General features: G+C 44.8%; 1 long non-coding RNA gene and 1 pseudogene across 1 annotated transcript; one reads left to right on the forward strand and one right to left on the reverse strand.

The window, feature by feature from the left end:
* The first annotated feature begins 422 nt into the window (after positions 1 to 422).
* Positions 423 to 16,096, forward strand: LOC128762541 (uncharacterized; annotated as a pseudogene).
* LOC128762542 (uncharacterized) lies at positions 3,132 to 7,031 on the reverse strand. Its single transcript, XR_008415562.1, has 3 exons — positions 6,784 to 7,031; positions 5,369 to 5,552; positions 3,132 to 5,273 (listed from the first exon to the last, which is right to left on the reverse strand). It is a non-coding gene; the product is annotated as an uncharacterized LOC128762542 (long non-coding RNA).
* Positions 16,097 to 17,465: the final 1,369 nt, after the last annotated feature.

Raw genomic sequence — 17,465 nt, forward strand, 5'->3', positions numbered from 1 at the left:
CTACACCATGTAAATGTACGTGTTAGTATTAAAACACATTTATACAGCGAAACCACGTAGTGTGTAATTTGAGTGACACAAAACTCTGACTTCAGAGTGAGACTGAAGTAGCAGTTTTGTCCACTTGTAATTGTCATGTCAATTGAAAAGGTTGTGTCAAGACGTTGATATAATAATAGTGCAGTTACAAAAAGTCACCACAGGATGGTGCCATAAAAACAGTCGACGTTACTACGTTAGTTGCTTAGTTTTTAATTCACTTTTAATTCATCTTACAGATGAAAGTGGCTCTCGTCGAGTCCACCATTAACGACAATGAGTGAAGTTGAATGTTTGTTTGTTTGTCCTTTTCCGCCTCCTTATGGTCCATCCCGGTTTCATGTAGTGGGCAGGACCCTCGAGCTCAACATTGAGCTCCGTCCCGCCCCGTTCTCCAGGCTGCAGCCGCTGTATCGTGGAGGGTGCGAGGACTCTGACCAAGTCTCCACTGTTCAGTCGTCACTAACTTGGCTTCTCCATGAGCAGCGGCCGCCTGTGGTCTAACGCAGTCATGTGGCGCATTTCTGGTGAGTACTCACAGGCCAAAGTTTCGTGCTTCAGAAAAGCCGTGTCACCTGTAGCTGCTGCTAAAGAGAGTGAAAGTGAAAGTGTTGAATGGCGCAGCTCATATTTCAAAGTTTGGAGAAAACTTCGACGGTTTTGACTCGTATCGAGATCGAGGGTCAGAGCAGATGAGAAAAAAAAGAATAAAAAAAAAACTGTTTCGTACGACCAATATTTATCACGTTTCGATAGAAAGATTTTATTTTTTTTCTCAGCATGTCTGAATGTCACATCAAAACTCGAATCAACTCATCAACAGACTATGACACACCTCTGAATATATTTCTATGCGGTTCATTTGGCAGGGGAAAATGTGCATCAGTTAAAGGGTGTCAGCAAGACTGTTAAGTGAAGTGCCTGAACTGGTTTTCCCGGAAGTGTCGGGGCAACATATGTCGCGAGTCGAACTTTCTCACGAAGAGTTTAGCTGCATCGAAACACTGAGGTAGCTCAGTTGAAGTGTGTCATTCCCTGACGAGAACCTGGATGTGAAGTGAAACGGTGACTTCCAGAAAACGTTGTTTAAATACTATAATACGGGGACTGACTGAACAACACCACACCAGTGTGCCATGACAGACTGACAGGTGTGCCGGGAGAAATGATCCAGTTTCACCTCATTTGTCCTGAGATAGAGGTGGGCGATGCGATGACATCAAATTCTGAACAATTTGAACATGTTGACAGTGCGCCAACATGAGGAGATGTCACATGACCAGTTTTGGACTAACACGTTATTAAGTAACGCGCGTAATAGGAACTATGTTATTGTTTGTAATAACAAGTGCCATAACGTGTTCCTTTGCCAAAATTACCAGCGTGTTTATCGTTACTGTGATTTAAACATGCGCGTTACTCGTTACTTCACATTCACAACTCTTTAAAAATTTCGGAGTGGCCTGTCATTGTGGACAGTCTAAGGCACACTCTTAAACAATTTTGTCCAAATTTTGCAATTTTTCTGTTTGCAGACATACTGTATGCAATTTACTGGTTGGACATCATTGCATGGTATAAATGTCCTGATGCCTTAATTAGTTAGATGTATGCATAACAACAATCCTAATCATCATGAGGCATAGTCTAAACCAAACCATCTTGAAGAGTTGGCCTGGTGATTGACCCCATATGAACAAGTAAAAAGTCAGCAAAATATCACCACTGAGGGAAGAATGCAGGCACTCTAATCAGAGAAATGTTAGAAGATAAATAACAGAGGAGGATTTTAAAAACTGTTTTGTTATTTCAACTGTGTTATTTTTTCAAAACATAACAAGAATAAATAATGGAAAACAAATGACTCTCTCCAGTACATGGAACAGGTTCTGCAGCATCCTCCTTGACACCCCACAGGAACAGGGTCTGAGCGACAAGAATGTTAGTGGTCACACACACACTGCACCAGCAACATGGTTTTAGCATAGAAAAGGTACCTGCAATGGGATCATACACTCTGCATTGCCCACATGTATTTTTGTGTAAGGTCTGGCAGGACGAAAGGGTTGAAAGGGGGAAGAGAGCGAGAGAGAGATGGGGAGGGAGGAGACCCCAGTTGAATGGAAAATGGCTTTGGACACCTTTCTTCATGTGTCCAAGATGTCACAGAATGAGTACCATGAATTTTATGAGCAGGTTTACCTGAAAATCATGCACAGAATATTACATTGAAAACAATAATAAAACAGCAGACAAAATGACTCAAGTATCGCCTATGAGTGGAGGAGAGTGTTTTGTTTATCTTTGTGGTTGCCGAGACAGTAAATGCTACGTGGGTAACATCATAGCTCGTCTTTATCCTAACTTACCAGTCTGTTCAGTGATAGCTTCGATGTGGTGTTGGATCGTCTCACTGCTTATATCATCGTCGTTGGGCACTGAAAGTAACAAAAGCCTCAGCACCATAAGTGTTACTCCCACAACCATCTTGTGAAGCCTACATTCGCTCCGCATCCCGTTTTAACTTCAATAAAAACTTTAAATGAAAACCGGAGGGATGCGCCCAATTTAATGCACGCACTACCGTATTTTCCGGACTACAGAGCACACCGCAATATGAGCCGCACCCGCGAAATCTAGGAAGGAAAATAAATCTTTAGCGTACTGTTTCGTACTGCTGTTTTCACCCTCCAGTAGATCGTCTCTGTTGGCAGAGCTGCAGACACGTGGGCGCAAACTGCGCTTTGAAGTTAAACGCCTGTGATGTCATTGGTTTGATGTGACGAGCCTCAATATTTTTGCCAGCATGACGCTCTTTAGAAATGAATGATTATTTCTTGGGCAGGTGTTTGCGAGTGACTGAAAACTCCCTGTGCTCTGTCCAGCGCTGGTGTTTTAAATGTCGTATTTTATTTGTGGCGTTAACGCCTTTTAACATGCATGTGCTGCAGGATGCAAACTTTACTTGACAGACTGAAAGAAACCACCGCAGTAGACATGCCATTGCCAAGCGAGCGGTGAGCCGACAGGGAGGGAGGGAGGAGCGGACGCGTGCTGTGACGTATTTGCCCACAATCCCACAATGCAGCACGAACAAGCTGCTAGTCCGACTTGCCTATCTTATTTTGGAGCCCTTATCAGGCGACAGCGCTGACACCCCGAGGAAATCATACATGATGAGCAGTAAAGAAAGAGGAACGACATATGAAGTCATTTTATTAAAACTTCGGCCACTGAAGCAAAATGCAAGGTTTGCAAAAAGAAGCTCTCAACCAAAAGTGGGAATAATTCAAATTTAACTAGACACTTAAAAACCTCACATCCGACTGAGCTGCTAGCAAAGGCCAGGAGAAATGATGATGGTGCCGCCGCAGCAACTGGAGCTATTACCACTTCCTCTCCAGCATCTGGATCAGCTTCTGTATCCTCCTTAGCACCATCCATATCCTCCCAACAATCAGTCAGCTGCAAACTACCATGAGCACTTTTACTACAAGGCCCATGAGTTCTTCAAGGCAAAGTCAGTTGGATATGGTTCTAGTGAAAAGACTTCCAACCATTTTCACTTGTGGATGACAACGTCTTCAGGGAATTCATGCATCTTCTTGACCCATCCTACAGCAATCCCAGCAGAAAAACTTTGTCCAACACTTTAATGCGTGGGCTGTACAACAAACTAAAGTCAGACATGAAGGACAAAATAAAGGGTGTCACAGCTGTTGGTCTCACAACAGACTGCTGGACCTCTGTGACAATGACAAGTTGCATGGCACAGGTTACTTGTCACTTCATTGAGGACTTTCAGCTGAACACCTACCTCCTGGACTGTTACTGGTGCACACCTAGCTGATGAGCTGAGCCGTGTAACAATGGAATGGAATCCGAGAGATAAGATAGTTGGTTGTGTCACATACTGTGCCAGCAAAATTGTTTCAGCTCTAAAGGACCACCTGCCCTGGGATCATATACCTTATTTTCCCCACATGTTGACTCTCATAGTAAGGGCTGCACTGAAGGAGGTCCAAGGTCAGGGCAACTGTTGAATTCTTTCACAGAAGCACAGTTGCTTCAGACAAACTAAAAGCAGCACAACAGCAGATGGGTGAAGAGCAACTGCGTCTGAAGCAGGATGTGGTCACAAGGTGGAATTCGACATTTTACATGTTGCAGCAATTTATTGAGGTGAAAAACCCTCTCATCTCCATTCTGGCACTCATTAATGCCTCTCAACCCTATGAAGAGGTAGTCACTGAAGTGAGTGCTGAAAGGTAAGTAGTAACATGAGCATCAACTGTTGCACCACAGCAGTTCACGGATGTGACAACATGCTCAATATTGATAAATCTTATTCCTCTTACAGCGGTACCCCTGTTTTCAAACGTCCCTGACAACGAACAAATCGGAATTCGAACAAAAATTTCAAGATTTTTTTGCTTCGGATTTCAAATGAAAATCGAGAACTCAAACGCCCCCGAAAAAGCCGGAAAAAACATAACGTGCACGGACCGATCAGCTGACCCATGACATGCTTTGTTATTGTGTATAATGCAGAGATAGAGGTGGTGCTGCAGTCAGCACAAGTGCAATGTTTTGATGAGAGAATGAAAAGTAGGAGGCCTGGAACAACATCAACTACATCAGACCTCATAATGGAGGTGAGGGGTTACTTAGCAGAGGAACACCTACCTCGCACGTTGGACCCACTGTCATGGTGGAAGAGATGTTCCCCAGTTTATAAACGGCCTTCTGTGGTGATGAAGGCCAGGTTGTGCATCGTGGCCACACATATATATATATATATATATATATATATATATACGTAGATGGGAAGCCTGCTGTTTGGTTTGTGTCATCACAGCATCCTATTTAAGCCAAGTTACATATGTGAACAGAGAAAACATTTATTTTATTGAACTTTGACCTTAAGAGTGATTTCAATTGTTTCTCTCTCTGTTTATTTTAGTCAACCCTGCTGGTAGCATGAAGCGGGTCAGCAGCATGGAGGTTCTGCCACCATCAAGTGAGTTAAACCAGTTCATGTACTGTGTCTGGCACTCTATTTTTTCTTTTCTTTCTTTCTTTTTTTGGTTTGTGATATGTTGATGACTTTTTGTTGACTTGAAAACAACAACATGTCTGCCCATCAAGTGAAGATGTTAAGGATGTGTGCTTTAATTCCATGTCTTAAGGACGGTGTCTCTTCTTCTCTTGCAGTGTCAGAACTGAGGGTAGCTCTGCTGGGAAGCGGCCAAGACAAAAGGAAAGTAGTGAACATCTTACTGCCAGAGACTGGGCCCAAAGGTGTTTCCAATGAGTTCAGGAGACTCACTGAAGGAAACTTGGTGCTCATTAACACTCCAGATCTGCGACCCAACGACATGACGAGTGGAGCTTCGTATGATGACTTCGTAAAAGAGTTGGTGGACGTCTCTGATCCAGGACCTCATGTGTTCCTGCTGGTTCTCCAGCCTGATGACTTCAGGGAGCAGCAGGAGCAGATGTTCTGCAGAGTTCTAGAATCATTCAATGAGAAGTCCTTTCATCAAGTTCTAATACTGAGATCAACACCCAGAAAGGAGCAGGCAATGGAGCAACCTTCATGGAAGTCAATGATCGGAAAATGTAGATACAGATACCTGGACGTGAAGAACCTTGAAGCTTCAGAGCTGCTGACACGTTTGGGTCAGATAGCAAAAGAGAACAACAAAGAGCATGTCAGCTATAAGGCATATGAGGATTCACAACAGAGTTTTTCTGCTGCTTCAGGACCAATTGAAGAGGAGGAATCAGGTTTAACGAGAGGTATGTAACACTTTTGGTTAGTTGGAATTTACTGAATATTAGGCACGTCCCAATTACATTTTAAAATAGATCCTCTATAATATCCCATAGTACTGCATTGTAGAATAAATAATTTTTACCTGCACTGCTGTATAAGAGCTGTTGTGCAAGCAAAGTCATGTCAAGTTAAAGAGGAGTCGATCCATTCTGCTAAGCTAAGACGTAGCATCATCCTTTCGTGGCACCTCTCATGAAAGGATGAGCAAATGACCATGTAGCTTATGAGGAGCAGGTGTCCTGTCAGCTTTTGCTACTTTGTGGTTCTACATGTGTCTCTCGCCACAAACACAGTCAGACCCTGAATTTTTTGCACCCTACCGTGAGATGAATCCAAACAAGGATTAGGCTTTTCAGTGTCTGCAAGCGTTCTGCATTGTAATGTAGCCGCATGCATCGTTCCTTATTAGCTGGAGGGGTGAAGGGATGTAAACCGTGTTCTGCAAGATCACGACCTGATTGCATTTTAAGTTCATATTTCTCACTTGTACTTTTTGTTTACAGAGACGGTGAGGTTTAGAAGTGGGCTGTATGTTGCACACTGATTGTAACCCATATTGATAATGATCCTGCTTGACGGTTGATATGGCTTAAAAGCAGTGGTGGGTCGTGCATTTTACACCTTGGACTAGAGTCAAGTCCACCCCCCATGCATAAAAAAAAAAAAAATGATGATGGCTGGCGGCTCTCATGGAAGCCGTGCCACACCGTCAGCCTAGTTCATATGTGAAGGAAGCTCTGCTGTACACTCATTTGCAAAGTCTCAGTTTCGTATCAGAAAGACTCCAACAAGACGGCCACAGCACAAGAAACATATCAGAGTAGAATCACACAGTTGCGCCAGTGCGCCCCGTCATTAACATGTTAAACGTGAACAAAATAAATATCTCAAACGTTTGCACTCACCAAACGCTAAGCCTGCGGCAGCCGCTTGTTTGGAAGTGGCAAACTTTTCCGCCTGGTTATCTCGCCAGTGTGGCTGTAGGTTTCATCTGTGGTTTCCTTGCTCTGAAGCCCATAAAAATCCATATATGTTTAAGCCACAGGGTTCCGAAAATGAGATGACAGTAGCGGTTAGTCCTGAAATGACAGTATGTGTATCAGGCTTTTAGCTTTTGAAACAGGGCGTCCATAGCCACGCCCACATGCCCCGCCCCAACCCATAACTCCACCCCCAGCCCATTCCACGACACATGACACACCAGGACGAATGTTGTCCACCAACATAACTTGCTGTGTAAAAAAAAAAAAAAAAGACTGTACACATATTTGTACAAAAGTAACTTATCATTTTATAAAACCAAACATATTGCGTCAAATATCATAAATTCGTAACGTAGAAAACACCTGGGGGTCTGGAGGTATATTTCTCGAGCAGCTGCAAAGTCAAAATCAGCAAATCCACTTTCCACTGAACTTTCACACATTTAAACAAGAAAACAATTCTTACCTGTTTTTCCTTAAGGAGAGTATTGTCTGTCTTGCCAGACTCTAACCTTTAGAGTGAACCTGTGACCCCATCGTACTAAAGTAGCCACACATCCAACAGTGTTAAAGAGAAACCTGGCGTCATGCTGGCAGGGATATTCATGGTTTACCATTGTTTTGGCTCCATGGTTCCAGCCTGCGATGGAGCTGCTGTAGGATCAAAGACAACATTGTTGCACCAAACACAGGCACGTTGTCTGTCTTAACATCCATTCAGGCCAAATCATAAGTCATCCTATGGAATGACATTGTTCAGTCACCATCATGTTTGCTTTGCTAGTTTAAGTACCATCTGTGATGGATTGCTCGACTGCACAGATGGCATTAAACTCAATGCCACAGCCACCCCACACTGGCTTTGTGTCCCATCCTGGCCACCCCAGTAAACCGCTTTCTCGCAATGCGCTTTTGTTGTTGTTTTTTTTTTTTTTTTTCGTATAGTGACTTAAAGGACCAATTTTCACTGGTGAAAAAAAGATACTTCTTGGGGGGTTTGGGATTTTTATTTATATCGCAGAATCGCTAAAATTATCCAATGAGTATGAGAGATTTGACTATTTAAGGGGGAATGCTGCAATAGTAATTCAGTCATGTCAATGAGCTGCTTGGTGGAGGTGCAGTATCTGTGGTCACAGTGCTTTTCAAATGCAGTAGTATTTTTTTTTCTGTTGCAGAACTTCCTGCTCCCCAGTTTATTCTGTTGAGAGAAACAGCATCCGATTTAAAAGAGCTCCGTAAATTCCTAACTGGCATGGAAGGAAATATCAAGGCTTTGATGACACCAGAGTCCAGAGGAGAGCCGTTGAAGATTTTAGGGTGTGAATTTGGAGACAATCTTTCTTCACTGAAGCCAGGACCAAAGCTCTTCTTACTCCTCATTGAACCCAAAAAGTTTTCTCTGGCGGAGAAACAGAAACTGCAGCACACTCTAATGTCAACTGGCCAAGTGTGTTTTCCACACTCCATTGTAGTCTTAACTAGCAACTCAAAAAAGAGCGGTATGACAGATAAACTCATCCAGGACTGTGGTGGTAGATGCAGCACTATGGACAAGAAAGGCCGCAGCCACTTAAAGGACTTGATTGAGAAAACCCTGCTGGTTCCACAGCAAACAATCAGACGGCTGAACCTAGTTTTCTGGGGAAGTAATGAAGCACGCAGTGCTGCAGTTAAAACTGTTTTAGGTCAGTCTGAACACCAACCAGTGTCCTTCCCCGTGGCTGTCAGACATCAGACGTACGTGTCTGGATATCATGTTTCTATATCGGAGCTGTGTGACACGAGTGGAAAACCCCAGGAGCAAGTTCGAAGAGAATCGTTCCAGCACATCTACCAGTATGATCCAGAAGGAGTCCATGCCTTTATTGTGGTTCTTCAGGTTCAACCACGCACTGATGAGGAGAAAGGGGAATTTAAGATGCTCCAGAACACATTTGGTCAAAGAGTTATCAGAGACTTTGCATTGATCGTGTTCACCGTGGACTGCAACATTTCCAACCAAGACGTTTATGGTTTTCTAAATGAAAGTCAGGACCTTCAGGATCTTATCAAGAGCTGTGGAGAGAGATACATCGTCATGAACATCACCACTGAGCACCAGGTCCCTGAGTTACTGCGCACTGTCCATGAGATGGGAAACCGTGAAGGCAGGCTGTGTTTGTACACAACAGACATGTTTGTCCAGGCTCAAATAGAAAAGATTGCAGAGCTGGAGAGACTGACATCCTCAAATATCATGAGCTGTAAGTACCATGTTGTTTACATAATGGAGTCCAATGAGACTCCTGCCAGTGACTCTCATCATGATATAACTGTCTTTTCATCCTTTTCTAGCTGCAGTTAAGGAGGAGAAGACACCAGAATGTCGGAGGATTGTGTTGGTGGGGAGGACTGGAAATGGAAAAAGCTCCGCAGGAAACACAATTGTGGGAACAAAGGTTTTCAGAGCTGAATCTAGCCAAACATCTGTCACTAAAACCTGTCAGAAATTCAGGAGTGCTTTAAATGGTCGAGCTATTGAGGTGGTTGACACTCCTGGTCTGTTTGACACAACACTGTCTAACAAAGAGATACACGATGAACTTGTTAGATGCACAGAACTTGATTCGAGAGGTCTTTGGAGAGAAATCAAAAGACTTCACAATGATTCTGCTCACAAGAGGAGATTCACTGGAGCATGATGAGCTGAGCCTTGAGGAATACATTAGAAAGAAATGTGATGACAGCTTTAAGAAACTGCTATCTGACTGTGGCAACAGGATTCATGTGTTTGATAACCGTTCCGAGGATCGCTCACAAGTGGAAGAGCTGCTGACCAAGATCGACTCCATGGTAGCACAAACTGGTGGCAGTTGCTTCACCAACGAGATGCTTGAGGAGGCTGAAGCATCAATAAAGAAGAGAATGGAGAAGATCCTGCAAGGAAAGGAGGAAGAAATGAAGAAGGAAATAGAGAAGTTTCAGCAAATGCATGATGAACAGATTCAGGAATTAAAAAAACAAATGCAAGAACAGAGAGCAGCAACTGATGCAGAGAGAAAAGTCATGGAGGAACGACTGCGGAAAGAGAGAGAAGACCGGGAGAAGGAAGAACTGATTAGAAAGGAAAAAGAAAACGCGAAGAGAGACCGGGAGGAAATTGAAAAACAGCAGTGGAAGATTAAACTAGAAGAACTGGAAAGGGAGATTGAATCACAATCTAAAGAGAAGAAGTGCGTCGATAAGCGGCTGATGGAGAGTCGGGAGCAGATGAGAAAAGAGCAACAGGCTTGGGAGGAGGACAGACAGAAATGGTGGGAGAACCTGAGACAAGAAAAGGAAAAGACTCGAGAAAAGGAACGACTGTGGCAAGTGGAGAGAGAAGAGTTGGAAAAGAAAAGGCAACTGGATGAAAAAGTCAGGAAAGAAAAGGAAGAACAGGACAGACAAGAGTTGCAAGAAAACTTCAACAAGAGAATAGAAGAGCTCAAGAGCAAACATGAGGAAGAAGCCAGGATGCAAGCTGAAGAATTTAATGAATTCAGAGAGAAATACTCCACAGAGAAGAGGTCGCTACTGGAACAAAATGAAGAACTGAAAGAGCAGAAGGAGAAAGCTGAAGGAGAAAAAAGAGAACAAGAAGTATATGTGGAGTTGTTAAGAAAAAGACATACACGTGAAAAGGAGGCGCTCGAAGAAAAACACAGAAAAGAAATGGAAGAAATGAAGGGGAAGGGATGGCGACGTTGCAGCCTCTTGTGAGGGATCTTCTTTCTTAATGAAGTTAAAAGGGAAGAAATAAACTACAGTTTACAGGGAACCATGACAAATGTGTGTATAAAACATAGAGTTTGAACCCATAACACTAATATCTAAGACGGATGAAATCACAGAGCAACAGTAAATCTGTTCAGATGTTTGGTCTTGACATAGAAATGAGCTGATACATTGAGTGCTCTGACTTCTGCATTAGAAACACTTTGTTGTTCATGTGGAACATTATAAATTTACTTTTTCATTGATTGTTGTCTTATCATATTAACAGGAATTTAGGAAATGGATCACACGCATGTGTTTGTGTCATTATGGCTTTGATGGTTGTGAAAAATAACTGACTTCAATGTTTTTGTGTATCAAAGTGCCATTTCTGGAAATTACTTCATACTTCACAATGGGCCTCTGAGGAAAGAAATGAAAGCTCTCTAGCTGTCAAACATAAATGTTCCATTTTACACCAAAATGAAAGGCACTTGGACTGTGGACACATGAAAAAAATTATTATTATTTTTTGTAATATTTTATTTTACATTTTACATAGTAGAAAACACAAATCGCATTGCAGTATACAATTCTCTCGAGTATGGTCGCCAAAAAAGCCAGATGTTCAAGCAATTATGTTTATATAACTGACAAACCACAAATTATAATGCATATCTGTATATATGTATATACCACAGAAGAACAATGAAAAAATCAAAAACAGAAAACAAAGACAAAAAAAGTGCTGCAATTTAGATTGAGTGATCTATTTATTCTTTCTAAATATAATCTAGATGAGTCTTTCAAGTCTTTCAAATCTTATTTCTTCTATATGCAACAGATTAGCCATGTCAATTAGCCATAAGTCAACTGATGGTGCCACTTCCTTGTTCCACATCATCAAAATATTTTTCTTTGCAATAATACTTCCGTACCAAAATGCACAGGTCTTAAGACGGCCTAGGTCTGCGATTTGTTTTGACCAGCCCAAGATTGCAGCTGTGGGATCAGGTTCTATATTGCATCTGAAAATCTCAGAATAAATTTGAAAAATACGGGCCCAAAAAATCCTCAGTTTCGTGCAGGACCAAAACATGTGGGTCAGTGTACCATCACTCTGATGACACTTGTACTGAAAATGCATTGACGAAGCGAGAGACCAGGTGTTTTGCATCCGGCTTGCTCATCATCAGTGACTCTATGCAGTGAGGGGGACCATCGGTTTCAAAATGAGTTATGTGAGTTTTAAAATAATTTCTAATTTGTAAATATCTGAAGAAGTGCGATGCCGGAAGTGAGAATCTATCTTTGAGTTGGGTGAGTGATGAGAATATATTATCAACATATAAGTCCCGAATGTTAACTAGTCCTTTACTTTTCCAAATTAGAAACACAGGATCTGAGAGTGAAGAAGGGAATGCGTGATTATAACAAATGGGGGCGGCTCATCCAGGGTTCTCTTTATTTGCTGCCATACCTTCAAAGAGTTTTCGATAATGAAACCATTTTTTTGAGAGACCCTGTATTCCCCTTTGGAGCATACAGCAAAGCTGGGAGGGAAGTTCCTTTAATGTTTTGTTCAATGGCCAGCCATGATGGGGTTAAATGCGTTGGAGCTTCAGGAAATGCCTTCTGCCAGTAAGTCACACGCACGCCCAGTAGTAATGCTGAAATGTTGGGAGTGCGAGGCCTCCCAAATACCTTGCTTTGCATAGATGTTTTTTCCCAATTCTGTGGGTTTTGTAGCCCCAAATGAAGGGAAGAATTATTGAGTCATTTTTTTTAAAGAATGTTTTAGGTCAAAATATAGGTATATTTTGAAATATGTATAGAAATCTTGGTAGTGAAATCATTTTTATTGCTGCAATTCTTCTGATCATTGATACTCGAAGTGTCCGCCAGTATTCAATATAATTTTTCAGTTTATCCACTAAATTAACATAATTATGTTTGAATAAAAGATTTGGATCTTTGGTAATTGAGGTGCCAAGATATTGTATTTGCATTGATATTTTAAATGGAAGATTTTTTATAAATATATATATATATATATGTTTAATCCACTTCCCAAAGGCATAAATTCAGATTTCTGCCAGTTGATGGTATATCCTGAAAACTTGAAAAAGTTTTTTATGAGATTTAACAGGACTGACATCGCTTGCTCTGCCTGAGAAAGGAACAAAACAACATCATCAGCATACAGGGCGATATTATGATTTATGTTGCCAAGGTGTATCGGAGCAATTTCCGGTGTGTTTCTGATGCTGACAGCGAAAAGATCTATACATAGAGCAAACAGAAGAGGGCTGAGGGGGCACCCCTGTCTTACACCACGCTCAAGGCTAAAAGGGGTAGATTTCTGCGAGTTAGTGATGATTGATGCTACCAGGCAAAGATAGAGCATTTCTACCCATGTGTTGTATATACTGGAAATTCGAAAATATTATAATCAAAACCTGCTAAATAATATTTGGTATTATTTCTGTTTTTTTATCATTAATGGACCTGCTAAATAATATTTGATATTATTTCTGATTTTTATCATTGATTGTTTGATGTTTGAACTTTAGTGAACCTGTATGCTTTTGATCGTGAACGTTTGAACTCACGAACAGCTGTGTGCTTTGAACTAAGAATGACCTTGTAAGCGCGCTCGTTTGAAGTCATGTGCAGGTGGCCATCTTGAACTTAGTTTGAACTTGTAAGCGCACGTGCTGACAAAGATGGAGTAGATGTACTGACCTAATATGGTAAACCGGGCATCATTGACGTAAATAATGATGCAAGTGCTGATGTAATTGACACTAATATGATCTATCACCAAACATGCATCCTTTTGAGGGAAGGACTTCAAAGGCCATCTGGAGAAAAACAAGATAAGATAAAGATATGATTAATTGCCTTGGCATGAGAAACGGACGTCGGTATGTCTTCAAGGCCATGTGTGTGGCTATATAAGCGCTCGGAGATGTGACCCTGGGTTCTTGCTCTTTTTGGCTCTTCGCCCGCGTCTGTCCGCCGTAAGGTCTTGTATCTTATCTTGGGACGGTGCTCTTGCTATTTGCTCTCAGACTATCTGATTTTAACTCATCTTTTATTTTTCTCTTACTATATTTGAATTAATTCTTTTTATTGCATGTATTTTGATTATATGGTTTTTGAAGTATATGTACTAGTACCAGCGTTTGGCGGTACTTTTGATATTGTTGGGTATCAGCGTCTGGCGATACCCTTGAGTTTATGGATTTTATTATTCTTGATTGACTTTGCTGTTTTTACTATTCTTTTATTAATATTTTGAAGAATCATTTTTGTGACAAAAAACATAATAAAATTGAGTACGAATTAAGTACTGAAAAGGCACAACGGCGTTGATCCCTGACTACTAAAGAATCAGCTGGCTCCCACCTACTGCCATCAATTGGGTTATAGGTGAGTTACTGTTTGATTTCCTCCTGTTGCACATGTAATGAGTGTCTCACATGGTAGCATTATTCCATCCTGAATTATTGTGTCAATGATTAGGTGGTAGTTTTAGGCAGTTATGGGGAAAAATGTTATTTGAAAGGAATGGATTGAGGATCTGATCATGAGTCCCTAAACAAAGTTAAGTAAAGAGACTACGGTAAGAGGTGTAGCACTGTAAGGTCAAGAACCTGTTTCTTAACAGGTCGGGCTAATTAAATAACCCGCTCAGTGAAGCGCCGACACTACTCACTAATATAATAGGGTACAGTTGATACGCTTATTATAGTCTTAGAACCGTGTCCGCAACAAGAGGCTGACTGAGTTGACCACCCGAGGGGCCCTTTACCAGAGAGGCAAAGGGAGGTAGTGTGCTCGGAACTAGGGACGGCTTATGTTATAGCCAATCGCCTTGTACACAAGACCTTGAAAACCTAAACCCGACGACATGGCGCCCGAACAGGGACATGATTGAAAAACGTACAATCTATTTGTGAGTAACTGGACCGCAGATTAAAATTCTGGCGGGAAAAGTTCGGTAGTAAATAGATGGATCCTACAATCTCTGAGTTATGAATCAAAGATATAGATTCAGGCTCTATCACTCGACAACGTACGATTGTGTTGATTCTACAACTTACCAAGAGACTGTCCCTTGGGACTGATCACCCCGAGCAGGATAGTTAAAGTATTAAGGTAATTGTAGTACAACTATATAATATAGCTGGAATACATAAGTACAGCAAAAAGTCCCGTGAGGCCTTATAACGGGCACCCCATAGTAAGGAGTCCGCTAAGGACAACTGGGGAACTGCAGCAGGAAGCAGCGGCATAGTTCGGGAAACTGTTCATAGCCGGTAAAGTGAATTCCTTAAAAATAATTTGACTGAGATTGAAAAATGGAAATGAGCAAAGAGGTTGTGCCTAAAAGTGGTGGAGCTCTTAAGAGAAGAGCTTCCATAGCCGAGTCTGAGGTTGTGACTGCTCCCCCTGATATGTGGGTAATGGGGTCCTTTCTGATAATCGATACACGATTAGAAAACCAGGAATTTTGGGATATCCTGCCACCCGGCTCGTATACGCTTCTGAACCCACGAAGATGTGTCGCGAGTCGAAGGGACGAGGGAGCTAAAGCCACGTATTGAGGACGTGGAGACTGGACCCAAACGCGAGTGGTGAAAGTCACACTGAGGCAGGAACGAGTTATAATATTTAATAATTAAACAAACAAGAACAGAACAGAAAGTGTCACCGAACCGGGAAGAAACAGAGCAAACGCAGAATGTAAAAACAGTAACGAAACTAACAGAAGTAAAAAGTCAAAACAGAAAGCGTCACCGAACCGGGAGAAAAATGAACTTAAATCACAGGTAACTAGTTTGACAAAAACACAAAGAACAGATAATCACAAAAGGAACCAGGGAGAATGCGGAAGCACGAGGAAACAAAACACTAAACTCAAGGCAGCAGTGTTAAACACGGAGTAACTAAAGAACTAGCTAGCACACAGAATAAGAGACCGAAAACAAAGAGTGCCACGAGTTAAATGAACTAGCTAGCCAACAGAACAAAAAAAAGCCGAACACAGGGAGAGACACGAGAACCGGGAGTTAGAGCTAGCAAACAGAACAAAGAAGCCGAACACAGGGAGAGACACGAGGACCAGGAGTTACCACAGTGGAGTCCAAAAAACACAGGAACCAGAGGAAACATCACAGGGAAACACACCGGGACTAGGAGAAGTGGCAGGGAACAAAGACACACAACGATCTGGCACACGTTGCTGGGGCCCAGGTGTTTTTGAAGACAGTAATCGGGGGTAATCGGCTCCAGCCGTGTGCCAAAGGAAGAGAGGGAGAGAAGCAAAACCAGGACTCGGAGCCTGGAAGCGGAGTCATGACAGTACCCCCCCCTTAAAGAACACCTCTCGGTGTTCAACCAGTCATGGATGGATGGTCGTCATAGACGAGGGGAGGAGGAGGCCCATTGGAGCGACTGGAAGAGCCGGGCTGCAGCGACCCGGAAGACAAGCTGGGGTACTGGGGAGGTGGTGGGTGGGAAGTTGCGGCTGGGGTCTTCGGGAGGACGCGGCGGCGGCTTGGGAGCCACGCAGGAGACGTCGGGGGCGGCGGCGGCGGCTTGGGAGCCCCGCTGGAGTCGTCGGGAGGCGGCGGCGGCGGCTTGGGAGCCCCGCTGGAGTCGTCGGGAGGCGGCGGCGGCGGCTTGGGAGCCCCGCTGGAGACGTCGGGAGGCGGCGGCGGCGGCTTGGGAGCCCCGCTGGAGATGTCGGGAGGCGGCGGCGGCTTGGGAGCCCGGCTGGAGTCGTCGGGAGGCAGCAGCGGCGGCTTGGGAGCCCCGCTGGTGTCGTCGGGAGGCGGCGGCAGCTTGAGAGCCGTGCAGGAACGTTTGCGAGGCGGCGGCTTCAGAGCGGCGCAGAAGTCCTCGGGAGGCGGCCGCTTGAGAGTCGTGCAGGAGTCTTTGGGCGACGGCGGCTTGAGAGTCGTGCAGGAGTCGTTGGGAGGCGGCGGCTTGGGAGCCCCGTAGGGGCCCTCGGGAGGAGACGGCGGCTTGGGAGCCGCGTAGGGGCCCTCGGGAGGAGACGGCGGCTTGGGAGCCGCGCAGGGGCCCTCGGGAGGAGACGGCGGCTTGGGAGCCGCGCAGGGGCCCTCGGGAGGAGACGGCGGCTTGGGAGCCGCGCAGGGGCCCTCGGGAGGAGACGGCGGCTTGGGAGCCGCGCAGGGGCCCTCGGGAGGAGACGGCGGCCTGGGAGCCGCGCAGGGGCCCTCGGGAGACGACGGCCTGGGAGCCACGCAGGGGCCCTCGGGAGACGACGGCCTGGGAGCCGCGCAGGAGGGTTCGGGAGACGACGGCCTGGGAGCCGCGCAGGAGGGTTCGGGAGACGACGGCCTGGGAGCCGCGCAGGAGGGTTCGGGAGACGACGGCCTGGGAGCCGCGCAGGAGGGTTCGGGAGACGACGGCCTGGGAGCCGCGCAGGAGGGTTCGGGAGACGACGGCCTGACCAGGGGAGGCGCCGGCTGGAGAGCCGCGCCGGAGAACAGGGGAGGCGCCGGCTGGAGAGCCGCGCCGGAGAACAGGGGAGGCGCCGGCTGGAGAGCCGCGCCGGAGACAACGGGACGCGCCGGCTGGAGAGCCGCGCCGGAGACAACGGGACGCGCCGGCTGGAGAGCCGCGCCGGAGACAACGGGACGCGCCGGCTGGAGAGCCGCGCCGGAGACAACGGGACGCGCCGGCTGGAGAGCCACGGCGGAGAGCCACGGCGGAGAACACGGGAGGCGGCGGCTTGAGAGCCGCGGCGGAGAACACGGGAGGCGGCGGCTTGAGAGCCGCGCCGGAGAACACGGGAGGCGCCGGCTGGAGAGCCGCGCCCAAGTCCACGG

This window comes from Synchiropus splendidus, chromosome 7, assembly GCF_027744825.2.
Source record: "Synchiropus splendidus isolate RoL2022-P1 chromosome 7, RoL_Sspl_1.0, whole genome shotgun sequence".
NCBI lineage: Eukaryota > Metazoa > Chordata > Actinopteri > Syngnathiformes > Callionymidae > Synchiropus > Synchiropus splendidus.